Here is a 17,713-nt window from a genome sequence, read left to right as displayed (position 1 = left end):
TTGATTGTTTAGATGGTATTGATACGCTTCTTCCAAACGCGAAAAACACTTCTTATTTCGCTAAAAGGATTGCCAAATATTTCAATTATGTACATAATGTCTGCAACTCGTTATAAACAAACCAGTATTCAGCCTAAGAAGAATTCGATAATAATACTATACTAGACCCCACTGAAAAGGACATGTTGAAAAAATACATGTCTGTAAATGAATAGCAGCGACTATTCTACATATTCCATAAGCAAATTGTTTTTCTTATCCTAGTCTTTGGTCTCAAAATTTCTTCCCGATACGAAAGTTTTTTACTTACTTACTTACTTACCGGCTGTATTGTATTCATTTTTGATTTTTGTGATTGGTGAATTCTAACTGTTCTAGTGTAATCGAAGCCCGCTAATCATTGAATGAAACATGTGAAAAAACTATATGAATTATATTTTAGGCAACTACACTTCGTAAGTGCTTCTTCACATAGCAAATGACTAGAAGAGACGAAGCACGAGTCATACACTAAAAGATGCGACGACTAGTATACTTTCATAACCAAAAATATAGTACATTTTGACAGCCAAATTATTGTACGTTTGAAATATTCAAGTAGAAAGCAAAGTTATTTATAAATACAACTTTATGGACCCATAAAATTCGTACATTCAGTCTTTATATACCTGGGCGACAGCAGCCTAACACAATGTGGTTCGAAAAAAAAAAAGAGAAAGCAACGTGGTTTTATGTCTATAATATTCAACCACCCTCCATGGGCGTGTAAAATTACCAAAGATAGAAGTGAGTCGAATTGGACCTCGTAGTTCCGTAGGTCCGTAGTTCATGAAGCCAAATAGAAACTGAACCAGTCAATACAAAGTACTTTAGACGAGTACCAGTCGAGTACAGATACAGATACAGATACAAGTATAAGTACAAGTACAAGTAAGCTAAATTAAGGAGGAAAGTGTCTACGGCCATACCTAGGCGAAAACACCAGTTCCCGTCCGATCACTGCAGTTAAGCGTCTGAGGGCCTCGTTAGTACTAGGCTCCTCTTTAACATGGGTTTCACTGTCTATTATTATTTATTTCTTTATTTATTTTTTTTGTTTTACGTTCCTTTTTCTTTGTTTTGTTTTGTCTTACCTTTTCTTTCGTTTAGTATTTAGTATATTGTCTCTTACTTCTTCCCCTATTCAAACAACTGTCCTCCATTTGGGGATACTGAGACTCATTCCCAGTCGTCATCAGTGTACGTAAGTAAACATCGCCCTTCGCGAGTCTATTACTGTAAATAACCATATACGTAAATTTTTCGATACTACTTGAAAAATATGAAAAATATGAAAAACAGACAAGAATTATAAAAAGATTTGCATACACAACCACCTATGAATGATAGAAATAGTTGAATCAAGGGTGTCTCTTTGCGGCGGAGGCGGAAACAAGTGAGTCTTTTTGCGGATGCAGTATTTCGTTTTGCTGTATGTCATTCAAAATGTTCACATCTCTTTTTCTTCTCTTGAAATCAGAAGTTTGCCTGGATGTTGCCTGGATGACGATACTATATCCACTTCTTACATCAAGGAAATAGCTAATGTTGGGTCATAATCGTATAATCGGCACAGCAATCACAACAATTGGGTTTCATAACCCAAAGACCATAGGATCAGATGGTTAAAATGTATTTGCTTCCTTGGTGCGTATGAAAACGTGACAACTTTTATAAATTTACGATACGATATACTAAGATTTATGTTCTTGCGTTCGCTATTACAAAATAATGGATGGTACTAATAAATAATAGAAGTCACTCAAACTAATGCATATGCTGAGAACGGTTTTTTGAACGTAATTCTCCAACAACCTTGGTATACTAAATAAATTGTGTGTCCCTTTACATCAAAGGAAATTATGCAGGTAGAGGGAGAGTTGTTATTGTATTTACATGCCGCTTCATACACAAAGATAGATGCAGAGGAAATGCTTTGAATCTAAAACTACGAGAAGCGATCTTAGAAATTTGTTCTATATCGCAGAGAGAGAAAGAAATTCTGAACTTCTCTCTCTTTTTTTTTTTTATTTACAGGATGATACACTTTGCTGTCCTTTCTTTCCTAACCATGATTCAATTGGAAGAAAAAAAAGACCAAAAACCCCAAAAAGAAAATCTGAATCGTCACTGCACCATATCGTTTTGAGAACCTTTTCTGTATGTTCTTCGTTAATCACTTATTATCCTTTAACTTGCAGCTATTCTAAGTATGAAAAGTATTTGCAAAGAAGTAAAGTGTTGATTCTTGATTTTGATATAAGTTGCTGCCTGAAATCGCGCCATTTACCTGGGAACTGTCCGTCCATGATGATAATGACTAAATTTTAGATCAGAAATCCAGTTGGGAGAAACAAGCGTGTATATTCCTTTCCCATTACCCATATGATACTGTGTATGTTAGGTTCACTAATAAACGTTTACATACATTACCAATGACTATACTTTAACAGCAGCCACCTAGCTGGAAGCTTTGCATTATTGAAGTCGAGGGCATGATATTTTAAGACTTACGGTAACTCGAACAGGCAAGTTATATAGACAGCTCACTGTAAGTTAGATAGAAGAATGCATCGAACGTATTAACATTATGCAATTCAATGTATGTAAGACATTGTTAAATAACAGTACGCGCTATACGTGTTTCCGATATTCATAGTGATTCTGGGCGAGTTTGCAATTATCGTAATGGGTACAACCGTTTATGACTCTATAGAAAAGTATTTACTTTGATATTTCAAAATGGTAGGCGACAATATAGAATGAAGTGGCATAGCACTCGAATCGTAATTAGCACCATCTTGAGGAACCAACCGCGGAATTATGACTTATCAGAGTAAATGATTTGCACTAAATGAAGTTTACTAGTCTTTAGCAAAGCTACATACGCTCACGAGTGCCTTAACTGCAACTAACAGTATATAAATGTAAGAAAGCTAGTGTTAATAATATAAACCTTTCATTCGTTATCTTATAATTTGTTAATTGTATATCTTCTACGTATACGTATATCCATATATTTAAACAGTTTAACCACGATTCAATATCTTGACAATACAAAATGGTTCCGTTGAATCTACGATACTTATTTCTGGAAGTAATCAAAAATGACAAAAGCAAATATAGTGATATGATTCAGAGAAGTGTGTATTGGTTTGCTAAGGAATTGTTAACGTTCCGCTTTTCTCATACAGAAATCCCACAGCCACAACCTCCAGTTATAAGGTCTCAACGAGCAATTGAAGGATAAATCTAGAGTGACTAGAAACAGAAACAACTTTGTTTCTATACTCAATGATTTCAATTAATAGTGAACATTAAGATGCTGTAAAGTTTTTAGAAAATCATCCTTCATATTTTTATATATAGGCATCCTTACGATTATCGATTATTTAGAACGTTTTCTGGATTTTATAACGATACCATGATAGCTTTCGTATTCTATTTGGTTTCATTATTAATATATTAAATATCGACCTCCTAGAGCAGTTCAACTTCATAACACTTAAAATAATACCGCTCGTAACAATAGTCAGTTAAAAGATAATGTCAAAGTAACAGTTTCCAGAGATCTGATTCACTGAAGACCTAACGCAGACTGTATTTGGCTAGACCAGTCAAATCTTCCAGCCTGAAGATTTGATTAATGGAATTTGGTATATTTATAATTGGCAAAGACTTTTTTCCGAACTATGTTCGTTGGTTAGCAGCGTTAGCAGTTTCTTCGTTTGGGAATTGCAATAGCGAAGCCTTATTGTTATATTATAATCGTATGTAGTAATCAGTAGTATCGTATGCCCATTATCCCAACAACATACTTATTGTTATTAATATGCAATATGGTAAATGGGGCGGTTATAACAGTATTTGACGAAAAAAATGTCTATTATTATACATCAACGAAGGCCGTGTGGTTTAGATGGTTATAATTTCTGCTTAACATTTGATGTTCGCAGACGGTCCCAAGTTCGAGTCTTGGCACGGTCATAGCCTTCAATTTTTCAATTTTTTCATTTTTTTCATTTCTTCAGAGTTTCTTTTTCTTTCTTTTCAGATCTTTTATATAAGAATAATACACACTTGATTTTCGCTGCCTTGTTTGCGGTTGCTGAACGGCATGGTCTGCATCTGTCACCCGTCACACCATGATTTCTTTGCAACTGACGAAGGAAATATCGCTATGGATGCAGACACTAACTGTAGAATTAAAGAAACAATATAAACAAGAAAACACAAGGAAGAAGAAAAATTGAAAAAGGGAAAAGGAAAAATGAAAAATGAAAAACAGAAAATTACTCTCCCTCCGGGATTCGAACCCGGGCTGCCAGCGTGACAGGCTGGTGTACTACCCCTATACTAAGGAAGATTCATATTAGTTCCACGCTAAAAGCTTTTTCAAAAACATGTAGTCTTTGGCCTTTCCTTGTTTTCGCATAGTTGCACAATGCTGTCTATGACTTACAATCAATGGGTTTACGACGAGTACGAGTATGATGTATTAATCATTTCTTGTTTATCTTAACGTTCAACCTTGACGAGAATTTTCCATCTTCCAAATAATAACAGCAAAATCTGATTATTTAAAAATTTCTACCGAGTACCATGTAGCAGCATTCTTCACTGAAATGCATTTCTAAGGAAACAACCATAATGAATTAGTAAATAATAATTACGCCGCTCCTTATTTTTTTCATTCGATTTCCTCTTTCCTTTGCAGTCTTTCGTTTTCATGTTTTCCGGTGAATATAGTTTTTATTTGGAAAATGATGTATCATCCTTTTATATAATGAGTAAGAATTTTTTTTCATCAACGGCATAGTACGATTGGAACGAAGGATATTATGAGCTGCTTTTGATAAACCTAAAATGTACACATTAGCGGTGACCTTAAGTGGCTATAGTAGGTTCATTATGTTAATAGTAAGAAAAGTTGATCTTAGGGAACCAAATAAGAGTTGAACAACGCATTAATCAGATACTTCTAGCTTGCTTCTGCTCATTTCTTACTGCAGATCAAAATGAAATAACGGTATTGTTAAGTAATAAATGTTCGTCTCCACGTCTTATACTAAGCGACTTCTTAAATATGACGTAACAATGAAATACATAATCAAGTCAAGTGGTCCTTTCATTTGAAACTTTTTGAATCTATTTAAAGTCCACCAGTGTTAATCACATGTAGTCTCATCTTTAAACTCAAAAGCTTACTTGTCCTTCAATAAAGCGACATTTACCCCCACTAATTCGTGAACGAGAACAATAATACCGTCTATAGCCAAATTATGTCGGTTAGCATATAATATTTTTGTCTATAACTTTGCTTTAAACAATTCTTTACACAGCAATAACCAAGTTTTACGTTGTAAGTACAACGTGAGTTGGTATATATATTTTTTTTAATGGCTTCTCAAAAAAACTTTCCTTTCCTTACAATTTGTAATAAACGGCTCTTTTGTATAGTCATCTAGTATAGAGTCTTGACAGCTTTCAGCTCAAGCGTGTGACTCCTTCAATTGAAAAGTCGCGATCGTAACTGAACTTTACAATATGTTATGCACTGAATGTATAGACAATGATAGAGGTTTGATTTTTGTAAATAAATATTACTAAACCATCTGAATGTTATCATACATCATATTTGTAGCAACATCTGAACGAATGGGTGCTGCTGTTCGGAAATGTGAACGGTAGTTAGATGGCAGTCTGTTACTAGAGATAATAAACTAAAGCTTTTCTCAAGTTACCAGGATTTTTATATTATAAAAAAGTTAGAAATATGAACTCTAGTTTGTTTAAATTATCGGAAAATCTTGGTTTATTAGAAGGAGGTTTCTCTGTGGGTAAATAGATTATCTCAATGACGGATGGGAGGCTTTGCATTCATAGTATTTAGCATGCCGCTTGCTTAGTAAATGTATTTTTGAACGAAATTTTATAGGCTATACATCGCTTGCAAGATGATGAAATCCCCATATCGCGTAAACAGTGTAACAGTATATCGCACTCTGTTAACGAAGCCATAACTTGATGTCATCTGATTGCTCGATGTGTCGAATTACAGTGTAATTATGATCAATACAGATAGTAAAACCACGTATATCTAAATGTTCGTACAATTAATCCTCAGGATATTTTTTGATGTTTGGTTTACGTGCTCGGAAGAAGTATTCATTTGAAAAGACTATGGTGGCAAAAGTCAAAGTAGTGGTTATGAGCACTAATATACAGTTTTCACCCTTCTCAAAGTAAAGTAAAGACAGATAATCTGTTAGATTTATCGTCGACGTGGATGAACACACGGTATTCGAATATCTTTCGTAATATATACTTACGACGATGGTTGGTTTGCAAGCACTCAATTAACCCTTTTCAGTGGACGCTTGTTCAAATGACGTCATTTTTAAGTTTTGATAATGTTATTTCGAAGTCCACTTAAGATCATAGTTGTCATTCAGATGATTTTAGCAACATTCTAAGAGTACATGATTGAATGCGTTAAATAAAAGAGTCGGCTGTGATACGAAAGGGGCGTTAGACATTCTTGTTCATTAATTCATTTTTTGATAAAAGCATTCCAAATCTATGTTGTTCTAACTCGGTTACTCTGAATTCCAATTTTTCATCAAGTGTTCGCGAGGTCCCAAAAACATTGATAATAAAATTCAAAAATGTCATAACCCTTATATGATATTACTACTTATTATCACTTTACAGCGGTGCTTTGTTAACGCAATTTAAACGAAAATGTAAAAGAAGACAAAGAAAATACTTTAGAAAGACACTCTATTACTGATTATAAATATGGAAAATTTGACTAATCAAGCTAATTACAATCCACATAAATTATCACTGTAAACTAAAACTATGCAAAGATATCCAATGCTAAGTACAGTAATTGATACGTACACTAATGTTACACTGACATATTTACTTTCATAAAGAATGACAATTTAACCGTAACAGAAATTATGTCTCAATCTCAAAGTAAAAATTGCTAAACATTGAAAGTGGACAAGAGAGACCAACGCACAATATGCAGGGTTCCAAAAACACTGGTTATGGTAGATTCTATGTCCATCAAATGAACCTAAAAGTAAGCAATAGGGACAATCATATACGCGCTTTAGTTGATAAAATTACTGAAATGGCTCAAGAAAAATAACTGATAAGAGGAAATCAATGAAGAATATATCGAAGAACCAATGGATATTATTGATTTGATGTCAAAGGTAGGAAAAAGGCCAACTTCTACATGGAATCATTCAAGAGGGAAAACCAAAAGTCTTTGAGGCAGATAAACGCGTACTTCGAGACTTTAAAAAGACTGGCTTTAAAATATTACCATTATTGGTCCAACTCATCTTAAGAAGATAACATATCTTTATCAAAGAATTCGAGAGCGCCACCTTTAATATATTAGAGAAAGTGCAAGAAAGCAAGGAAATATACAGCATTTGTATACGTTTTAAGACAAGTGGTCCTTGGCTAAAAATTCGTTATGGATTTGTAGACCTAACAACAACTTTGCATCTTGATGTAGAAGTACGAGGAAAGTGGCTCAATAATTTTGATCAAGAAACACGCAACAAAGTCCTTATCTTCAATCTCATAAAGCGCAACTCAGGAAACAACCTCTTGAAAACGATTATGAAAAAGGGGATTATGTGAAGCGATAAAACTGAACAATAAAGTATGTTAGTCAAAGGTTCGCACCATCAATACAAAAGATTTGAAACCCGACCAGAAATGTAGGAGTAAAGGATTTCGATAACAACAGAAATAAGATGGAATCCGAAATTACAAGAATGATTAGAAGACAGTTCCCTTACTGAAACAATTACAGTTATCTCCACAAATTTATTTTATCTGAAGGAAGTAAAAACTTACCGGTGAAGAAAACTTCTCAATACTATAACATAGAAATTGCATATCACCAGGTCATTGCAATTTCATAGATACGGGCTGTCAAAAATCAATTATGGGTATTAAGAAAAGACTTTCTAATAAAATAAAATTAGAGTAAATTTAACAAATAATATTGTACGTTTCAAGTTATAACGCAAAGCGACCTCAAAGTTAAGGGAAATTTAATACTTCAGATAACATTCAATAATCGGAAAAGACATTCGCAATTATTATAATAATCCAAAACAACGATCTCATCGGATGGAATCTTCTAAAGAAACTAGGAAATTTGAATTCTGTATATGGCCACAGTGCAGTGGAAGTCGAAAACGTCAATCAAGATAAATACTAAAAAAATTTTCCAGATTATTAAAACCTTTCAACAGACTATATACAGAAGATACAAATATTCCGTTGCCTCCAAACTCACCTAGTGACTTAAGATCGATCTTACAGAAGAATTGTTAAATTATGCCCGAAGCTAAAACATTATATTCATAAGGAGTTAGCAACTATTAAAAAAAAAAGTAAAATAGTTGTTAAGTCAAGGCAAATTCTGCTAGAGTTCACCAAATTTTATGTTCGCTCCTTTCCCTATCCCAAAAAAGGAACAGATAGATATTGCATAGTCATACACTATAAATCATTATATGCAACTACCAAATTGTATAACTATCCATAACCGAATTTGGAAGAAATAGTAAGTTTTTCTAAGTAGCGCTAATTATCAGTACAAGCCCTTTGAAAGAAACATACTACTTGCTTAGAATTCGTTAAGGTGATGAACACAAGACTGCCTTTTAAACACCTTGGACTAACAAATACATCAGGAAATTTTCAAAGATATGTCAACAAAATTTTTTCCCATACCTATAAATCTTTATCATTGTTTATCTGGAAGAAACCATCGTATTCTCTTCATCAGAAAAGGAACACGAAACACGCTTGGGAAAGGTGTTCGAAAACTGCAGCAAGCTCGCTTTCTTTCAATGCATAGTCAAGTTACTAATTGCATATTTTCGGATAAAGGAATTGATACTGAAAGAATTCAAGCTATCGCAAGTTGGCCAGAACCTGATACATTACGGCGTCTACGATTCTTTTCATGGTTCATCAATTATCGTAGACGATTTTTACGAAATCTATCGAAGCTGGCAAGACCGCTATGTGTCTTAACAAAAAAGGAATGTTACGTATAAATGACTGACCGACAACAGGAAGCCTTTATAAAGTCAACGGTGAATCAGACAATGTTTCTATGCTTTGGTTTTCTGAACCGACCGGAGAAACTAGATTGAAAACGGATGCTCTGATTTTTTCATAGGTGATAGTATTATCGCAAAGAGATGATACACTTTTCATCCAATTTCATTTACCGATGAACAACTAATATGGTGGACATGTGAAAAAGAAGTACATGTTATCATCACAGCTCTCCGAAAATGATATCACTTTTTGCCAAATACAGACAGACAAACCATTTCAAATACTAACCTACAATGACAGCAGAACAACTGATTCACAAAATTAAGGGACACACTGTCTGAGTGTATGGCGATCCAATAGACAGAGTTTCTGATCGTGGACCCGTTTTTATCATCTCCGATAAACGGAGAAGGTACCTCGAATAACAAAAGGTAGCTCTAAGGTTATCTTCAGGATGTCATCAGAAAAAAAATGTACGGAACAAACGTGTCAACCAAATATAGAAACATATTTAAGATGCACTAGGAGAAAGTTTATAGAACTGGACTGAATACTTCAAGAAAGCACAGCTTTGTCATAATTCCGCTGAGCATTCAGTTACCAAGACAAGTTTTGCAAAGGCTGCATTAGTAATGCAACCAATTCTTAACGAATTGGATATGTAAATGATAAATAACGTTGGTACATTTTCACCATCCACTCGGCTATAACCCGTCGGCGCGATAAGAAAACATACAAGAAAAGCAAAAAAACGATATGCAAAATAATATAATCGCAAAAATGAATTACCATCAAAAATTGCGACCAAAAGACGAAGTACACATAGAAAATGGCAAAGTAGGTTTCTTTCATCAGAACAATTAACTAGAACCTACGTTTGTCGGATCATTCAAAATCAAGGGAAAAAAGCTTCAAGCAATTATAAGCTGAACTTTTCCTCGCGAAATGCGCAGAAGGTGTCCTGCATCATTTATGTGTCTGAACTCGAACTGTACAATACAGATTCAAATGCCAACTATTTTTTAGCAAATATAACTAATGGTCACATATTAGACATTAATAATAAAGATAGTCCGTCGATTTTTTACCTGTCCATACCTTACTAAGATCTTAGACGATTACTTTTCCTCAGTCACCTGAACCCGAGTAAGATGGTTCGACAGAAAGCATATATAAAGCTCATTGAATTTAATCCAAATAGTTCTTTTTGATAAATGGCCCAAATAACGGGATCTTTTAAAGTCAAAGTGTCTTTAAGAGGGGAGGGAGGTGCTCATGACCTTGATACAAATTACCGATTACTGATTACTGCAATGCACTAATGCTATTGTATTACTAAATACCTTACTATAAAAGGTAAAAAATTAATAAATCTTAACATATATAGAATGGAAAAAATAAATTCTTATTCATACATTTTTGAATAATGTATACCCTCTAGTCCAAAGCTTATATTTTCAAAGTGGATGATTTGATTGGTCTTGCTAAATACAGTCTATAGGTTATTAGTGAATCAGAACCCTGAAAGCTATTATTTTTAATTCAAATAATACAAAATTTTTTAATCCTATGTAGGTTTATTAGAGATACACCAATTTTCCAATGATTTGCTTATTCTCATAGAAGTGAGATTTAACTGTGAGAAATAAAAAGGATCATTTTTAACAGCTGAAAGTTGCTATCATCTCTAATGAGATACGATATTTGCGTAGGCACCTTTTACCCATTATGGCTAAATTCGTTACTGATCCATAAAAGCGCACTAGCCAAAGCAAGCCGATATGTTCATTTTCCTCCTTTTGCGAAAGACCTATTTTAACCATTAGATTTTTTATAATAAAATCAAACATTTCGGTCTTATATTCGTTTGTTGGAGAAGCCATTAGATTCATAGCGTTTATAAGTCTTATCGCTAGTAATTTTTTGCTTACCTTATTTATAAACTTCTTATTCTTTATGATCCATCGAAACCTTAAATTTTTCTTGGTAAAGTCATATAATAGTAAACAAAACTCTATGCTTAACAAAAATCTCCAAAAATAACTACAGTTGTATAAAGTATTACAATTATCTCAAAAGCATTAGATGTTGGGCATTATGAAATGGCACGCTTTTGGGTTCCCAAATACAACGGCTAAGAAAGTATGTCTAAAGAACTTTCTTCTATTCTAGAACAAAAGCCACTTTTCAGGAAAATGATTAAAGTTACTTTTCTTGATTATCTAATACTTTACAAATGATATATTCCTTTGTTGCAATCCCATCAAAGGTTTATAAAGTATGACCATTCTAAATTGATCTACTTTCTTCTTTGGAGAGAATGACGACACTGAAACACAACTTTGGGTATTATCTCTAACATTTCCTATATTAGTCTACTTTTCAGTTTTGGTGTCTAATTGGCAACAACATAAATTTAATTTTCAAATCATTGTGAACAGTGCACCTTAAAGACTGTTACACCTCACTAACCACATCTTTATGCCCATCTTTTTAAGTGTTTTTATGACATATATATTTGAGTACCTTTATTCTTTTTGAAAATTACATTCCTAAATTGCTTTATGTTCGCGACCACAACAATGACTATCTTTAAACCCTTTAGATTTGTATGATTTAAATTGTCCGGTATTCACAATTAACGTTGGCCCCGAAAGGGAAGTGGTGAATTTCCTATTTCAAATGGATCATGCGTACGGATGTGTGTTCTTCCTTATTGTATTTTTCATTTATTGGCTTGACCATTCATAAGGATTGGATTTTGGACTTAACTGTTAAAAAACGATTGACCTTGTTTTCTTATTTGCCCAAATCCTCGCAATGTCTTTCATGTATGTTTGGTAAATCTATATGACGCAAGAAAGACTACTTTAAGTTGTTCGTTGGCGTAAAACTTTATTATAGTGATTGACACGATTTACATATTCCTTCTGAATCTGTGTGGAATTCGCAGATGGTTCATATTTCCTCGGATTTCATGCTGAAAATTATGTCTAATTTGCATCTTTTTTCAATACTTATCATTCATATATAGGTTTCTTTTATTATTATATTCAAATCACCCAGTGGCATAGAAATATTTTCTCACAATGTGGGTAATACCGTAAATAGCAGGCAAGATGGTGATACTAATATTAAAGAAGTTACACGAATGTACATTTACACTCTGCATCATCCTCCTTAGGAATCTTTTTCAGTCTAACTACTACTTGATTGGCTAAATAGCCGACACCTAATTTTATCAAACCAAATCAGCTAAATCTTTCGTTCTGAAGATCTTTCTTGTAATTACTAAGCTCGCATACAAAAAACATAGCTTACCTGCTTCTAAACCGAATCCTTCGTTATACGCTTTGTTTGTTACAATACATAATGAATGAGCTCTTGAATCATATAGTACGAGATATTCATTCCTGACTTTCACATTCCATTTTTTGTTAATTTGGAATATGTAAAGTAAGTAATGTCAAAAAGTTAGTATTGCAATAAAATTTAAATTTAATAACGAAACTCCTTTTTGGAAGATATATAAAGTAGTGAAGACATCTATTGAAAAAACGACTGAAGCTTAAAAAAGAGAAGCTTTCATTGAACAAAGATACTAACATCTTTATGTTTGAATGAAACATGTGAGTAGCTGTAATTATAATGAATGATAGATGAAATATTCGAAGAATGTTTTTGATAAGACTTCTTCATTTTTGTTCATTATTCTATTTGTCGATAATCAGTTACTGATGATTCACCCCTTCGCGTTAGGTTTATTTTTTTTAGCTTTTTCAAATACCAGAATGGTAATTCAAATGAGTTAAAAGGATTATTCATTAAATCAGACATTTACCTTAATGTCGTCATTACCCTAGCATTGAATCGTATCATGTTATACACATCTTTTGTAGTATATAATTTATTTCGTAAACACTACGTATTTCCTCCGTATGAACTTGTCTATAGATAATAATAGTGTATTGGAGTAGTCCCTTTTCATCTTGGTAATATATGCCGTCTCTTTAGACTAAGAGCTACGATTTGCTACCAATGTTTAGCAACTTTCGATTATGATTCAGTCAACTTTCACGTTCTCGAGTACATTTGTCTTCGGCGAGTCTCATAACTGAACCACCGCTAGAGTCATTATTCACAGTAAGTTTTACGTTTTCGAAAATTGATATTGGCTTGAACTTCAATTAACAATGCAATACAATAGATACATTTCCTCTTAAAACAATACCGGTTCCTAGGTAAGTTTGCAAATGGAATAAATTCTTTACCTATACTTTAGCTATACATAAAACCTCATACATGACTACATCCTCTGAAAAAGCTATTCGGTGTATACTCAGTGATAAAATGAAAGACGTAGTCATCCAGGATTAGGTTGTTCGAGACGAGATCTTGAAGCATCTTTAACAAGTCTACAATTTCAACCCTTGTTTATGACGTAAGTTGTGGTGGAAACCAACTGATGTTTTATGAAGATAGGAGGGATAGATGAAATCCTTTTAGACCCTTCCTTCTAAATTCGCTATTCTGGTATACCATAATGTCGTATGTATGATAAACAAATGGCCATGTGCTCTAAACATCCGAATTGCTATTCCCGTATTAACATATGCGTTAGTATCGTGGTATCCAAAAGTAAATTAGCATTTGAGTATGCTTGGTAATATGGTCTGATGGGAACGCTAGTTGTTTTCGAAACAGTAGTTTAAACTCATATTCATAAAGTACGGTATAAATTTACTCTCTATTTTTAACTCTATAATAGCTTAAGAAAAGATTTAGTGATGTTGTATAGTTTTGAGTATCTTTATCGCCAATACTCTCTCATTATATCGTTAAGTCATAGAGAAAACAATCGGTCAGATTCTGTTGATCCTATAGCGAGATAGCGAGAAAACAAATTGACGAAAATATAAAATTGGGAAGTCTTTGTCGATGTCATTTAGCTTGCTCCCCTTTGTTCGACTAAAAGAAACATTGTAGACTGCCTTGACTATTGCGTAACCAACCACATACGAATTTATGTGCTCTAAAATTTACTTTACTTGCTTTCACGGTGCACTAATGGCGCTCAATTAATTTTAAAATTACGAAACATACTGATTTACAAGATGATTTCGTTTGTCATAGAACAAAACAGGTCATGCTTCGTCAAATTGCTTCGCGGTAGATACTACTTGAGACAGCTACGTCCGCTTCCTCAACGTAATTGTGTTCGGTCAGACTAACGCTTAATACCGCAACTTGTTTTGATTGGACTATATTCCTTTCCGGGGAACCTGTGTAGCGCAGTGTGTTGCACGCTAGTATGGTCTACCAACGATGTGCGTATTCGGTTGGTATTCGCTCTCCTATCTCTATTCATGCCAGTCAACTGACAGGCGACCATGCTAACGAATTTCTTTTCGAAAATTAAGTAACCTGTAAATAAGAGCTCTTCTTCGTGTGTTGGTTATTATTAAGTGTGTACTCTCCGATTGTCATTTCATTTTCTCTTTCTTCAGTATAATTGTAATTTAGTTTTTTTACTTCCGCCAGAAACAGTTGTTCCTGATATTTTGTAAAAATTGGTGATTCTCTAACTAAGGTTTATGAAGTCCTGTAAGTTTCTTAAGGACGACGAAGATAATTGTACTCGTTACCTAAATAAGTATGCATGATTTAATCATTGCAACGTCATATATAAGAGAGCAATCTGCAAAATCGCTTAGCTTTGTCCTAATATTGTTGCTTCTTTCGCGTATTGTATCTCAAAGGAAACAGAAGAGAAGAGAATAGATAGAGATAAAGATGAAGATGAAGAAAACTATATAAGGCGGACCATAATTGTCATGTCATCTTCAAATATTGGTAGGATGCTGTAATTAATAATTCTGTCAGACTCACTTGGTCCTTCACCGTCTCTTATCGAAGACACTAGTACACTACTTTACCTATTAAATTGTCAGAGTAAACCCTTGTAAACAATAATATCTCTGACAGATGCAGACTGATTCAAGTTTTCTTGAATTAGATGATGCTGGAAACTTTCTCATTAACATCATTTCACTTAGATATGCACGTCGAAAGTGATATGAAGAAGTTTTATGCGATGATTACTGTATCAAGATAGCAAGGTAATTTCATAAAAACCCGATACCATTCTTCCTACGTACTTTTCCCTCAAAAGTCTCATCATTGTGGTTGGAATCTGTATACTGCAGCCATCAAGTTATTTGATTGACCATCGTAAGAACAAGAACATAAAACAAAACATAAACGCATAAAAGAAAAATGACGGTGAATAAAGGAAAGGATGTGAAAGGCACAAAATCTCATTAAATACACAGTTATGCGATCCTAATGTAGAATAACTAGTGCATAATCAATGGAAGCCATGCCTCGTTTCGACTCCAAGCCAACTAATTACTTTATAGACCGTTAGCTTACATAAGCTTTCTCATCTAAATCCTTAAATTGATAAGCATCAATCTTGTCAGTTTATTGTGGTTTGATTGATAGATTCTAAAATCACACTATTCGGAGGAAACCGTTTTAGTTTTCAAAAAGGAAAGGGGATTAACATTAGGAAAAGTGTTGTAAGTTACATGTTAATTATTGGAACTATTCGTCTAGGATGGATGGCTCAACGTTTCTATCAACTGTTGATACCTAGAAAGCATGTACGTGATCTCACCTGTTAGAATTTATTCACAGCTATCTTCTTTGTGGGTTATCTATTTTTACACAAGTTAAGAAAGATAAAAGTTAGCTAGAACCTATTATGAAGTATTATGAATTCGCATGATTGTTTGTCTAATATAATAGTGAATCATTCGTGAATGGCTTGGTCTGGCTAGCTGACTAACTGGCTGGTTGATACGTTCAAGCAGTATGCATATACTAGTGTAAATATACAGAAAAAGGTTTGTGTTTACTTTTCCCCGGTTCATTATACGATGGGTTCTATGGATTCCCTTTTGTGCATAATGAATGATTGGACGAATTGACAAACGAAAATATTTATATTGACTTGTAGGAAGCAAGGTATAATTACGAGTTAAGTAGTATGTTGGATTGCAAAAATATTCGTTGTATATTTAGCATACTACCTTTTAATCTAGGTCATGGCATAATACTTTCAAATTAGAGAGAGTTATATACATATATATATATATATATATATAATATACGACGTGGATTAGTTATCCAATAGGAATTAATGCGGGCTGATATGGGCTGATATGAGGCTAGTTTGGTTTTGATAGGAAGATATCTTTTTGTAGTGTTGAAGTAAATCGGAATGGAAAACAATAAGAAACAAAACAAAACAAAATTACGAAAGAAAATCCGTCCAGATACGATGGAGGAGAAATGCTTTCGCTTTCCATAACACAGAATAAGAGGTAAGTTTGGTTGGATCGGATCGGATCGGATCAGAGTACATGGAGTTGGATTGAATTGAATTGAATTGACTTGGACTGAATAGATTGACATACATGAATCGTATCAAGAGTGTATTGGGTAGCTTTATTGAGTTTATAATGTAGTATAATATAAGAAGATTAGGATGAACAAGCAATCCGTTGTGGTCCAACGGCTAGGATTCGTCGCTTTCACCGACGCGGCCGGGGTTCGACTCCCCGCAACGGAAACATATTTTTCCTTTTCTCTTTTTTCCTCTATTAAATTATAGCTATATTGTTATTAAAAGACGAAAAGTTCTTCCTATTCAAACTAGATTTGGAACTTTACTAGGACTATAAATGATTATCCATTCTTCTACTTTATAAAGAATAATGATTCATAAATGTAATAAATAGTATAAAAAATTGTTAGCAAAGACACAATTAGTGATAGAAAGTATGAAAAAATTACTTCGTTTAATTATGAAACTTGAAGATTTGATGAATTTACGGAAATCATTTATTCGTACAATTTAATTACCGAACCGGATTTTAGGAGTAATAATCATACAACGTAAGTAATACTGAAGCGTCAATGTTACAAGTCTTCTTTTTTTTATCTTTGACAGATTTAACTTCGACTGACTAATTTTTTTTATCTACATCTTAATATACAATTTGAAAAAAAAAAAGGGAGGGGATGCAGCGATTGCTTACAATATAATCGAATTTAAATAATTTGAGTGTCTGCAAGCTTTGTATCGTTTAAAGAAAAGAAAATTTAATCCAGTGTAATCTACGAATAAAAAGTACAACTACATTTATATGAGGATCCTCCCAACGTCCTATTTTCTGGGAAGCAAGGATAAACCAATTGCTAAACTATAATTAAATAAGTTGTTGCATTACCAACAAAGCTTCTGTAGCTCAGTCGGTGGTAGCGTCCCTCTCATATACTGAAAGGGGAAGGTCGTGAGTTCGAGCCTCACCAGGAGCATGTTAAGGTCGGATAGCACAGTTGGCTAGTGCGCATGACTGTTAATCATGAGGTCGAGGGTTCGAGTCCCTCTCTGACCGTACTTTTTATTTTCAGTCTCATTTGAAATGAGGTTGATTTTTCACAACTAATATACCTAAAACGTATTTAGACTTTATGTTAATAATTCCATATTTGC

General features: G+C 33.7%; 6 non-coding genes across 6 annotated transcripts; 5 read left to right on the top strand and 1 right to left on the bottom strand.

Annotated features, from left to right (window-relative positions):
- The first annotated feature begins 958 nt into the window (after window positions 1-958).
- Window positions 959-1,069, top strand: SOCG_16376. Its single transcript, XR_001203023.1, has one exon. It is a non-coding gene; the product is annotated as a 5S ribosomal RNA (ribosomal RNA).
- Window positions 1,070-3,943: 2,874 nt separating this feature from the next.
- Window positions 3,944-4,026, top strand: SOCG_16375. Its single transcript has one exon. It is a non-coding gene; the product is annotated as a tRNA-Val (tRNA).
- A 308-nt stretch (window positions 4,027-4,334) lies between these two features.
- Window positions 4,335-4,405, bottom strand: SOCG_16374. The gene has a single exon. It is a non-coding gene; the product is annotated as a tRNA-Asp (tRNA).
- Window positions 4,406-16,714: 12,309 nt separating this feature from the next.
- On the top strand, window positions 16,715-16,786 carry SOCG_16373. The gene has a single exon. It is a non-coding gene; the product is annotated as a tRNA-Glu (tRNA).
- A 668-nt stretch (window positions 16,787-17,454) lies between these two features.
- SOCG_16372 lies at window positions 17,455-17,535 on the top strand. The gene has a single exon. It is a non-coding gene; the product is annotated as a tRNA-Met (tRNA).
- Window positions 17,536-17,541: 6 nt separating this feature from the next.
- SOCG_16371 lies at window positions 17,542-17,615 on the top strand. Its single transcript has one exon. It is a non-coding gene; the product is annotated as a tRNA-Asn (tRNA).
- Window positions 17,616-17,713: the final 98 nt, after the last annotated feature.

The sequence above is a fragment of the Schizosaccharomyces octosporus genome (assembly GCF_000150505.1).
Source record: "Schizosaccharomyces octosporus yFS286 unplaced genomic scaffold supercont6.3, whole genome shotgun sequence".
NCBI lineage: Eukaryota > Fungi > Ascomycota > Schizosaccharomycetes > Schizosaccharomycetales > Schizosaccharomycetaceae > Schizosaccharomyces > Schizosaccharomyces octosporus.
Note: the sequence above shows the minus strand (reverse complement) of the source record. Positions and strands in the feature narration are given on the sequence as shown.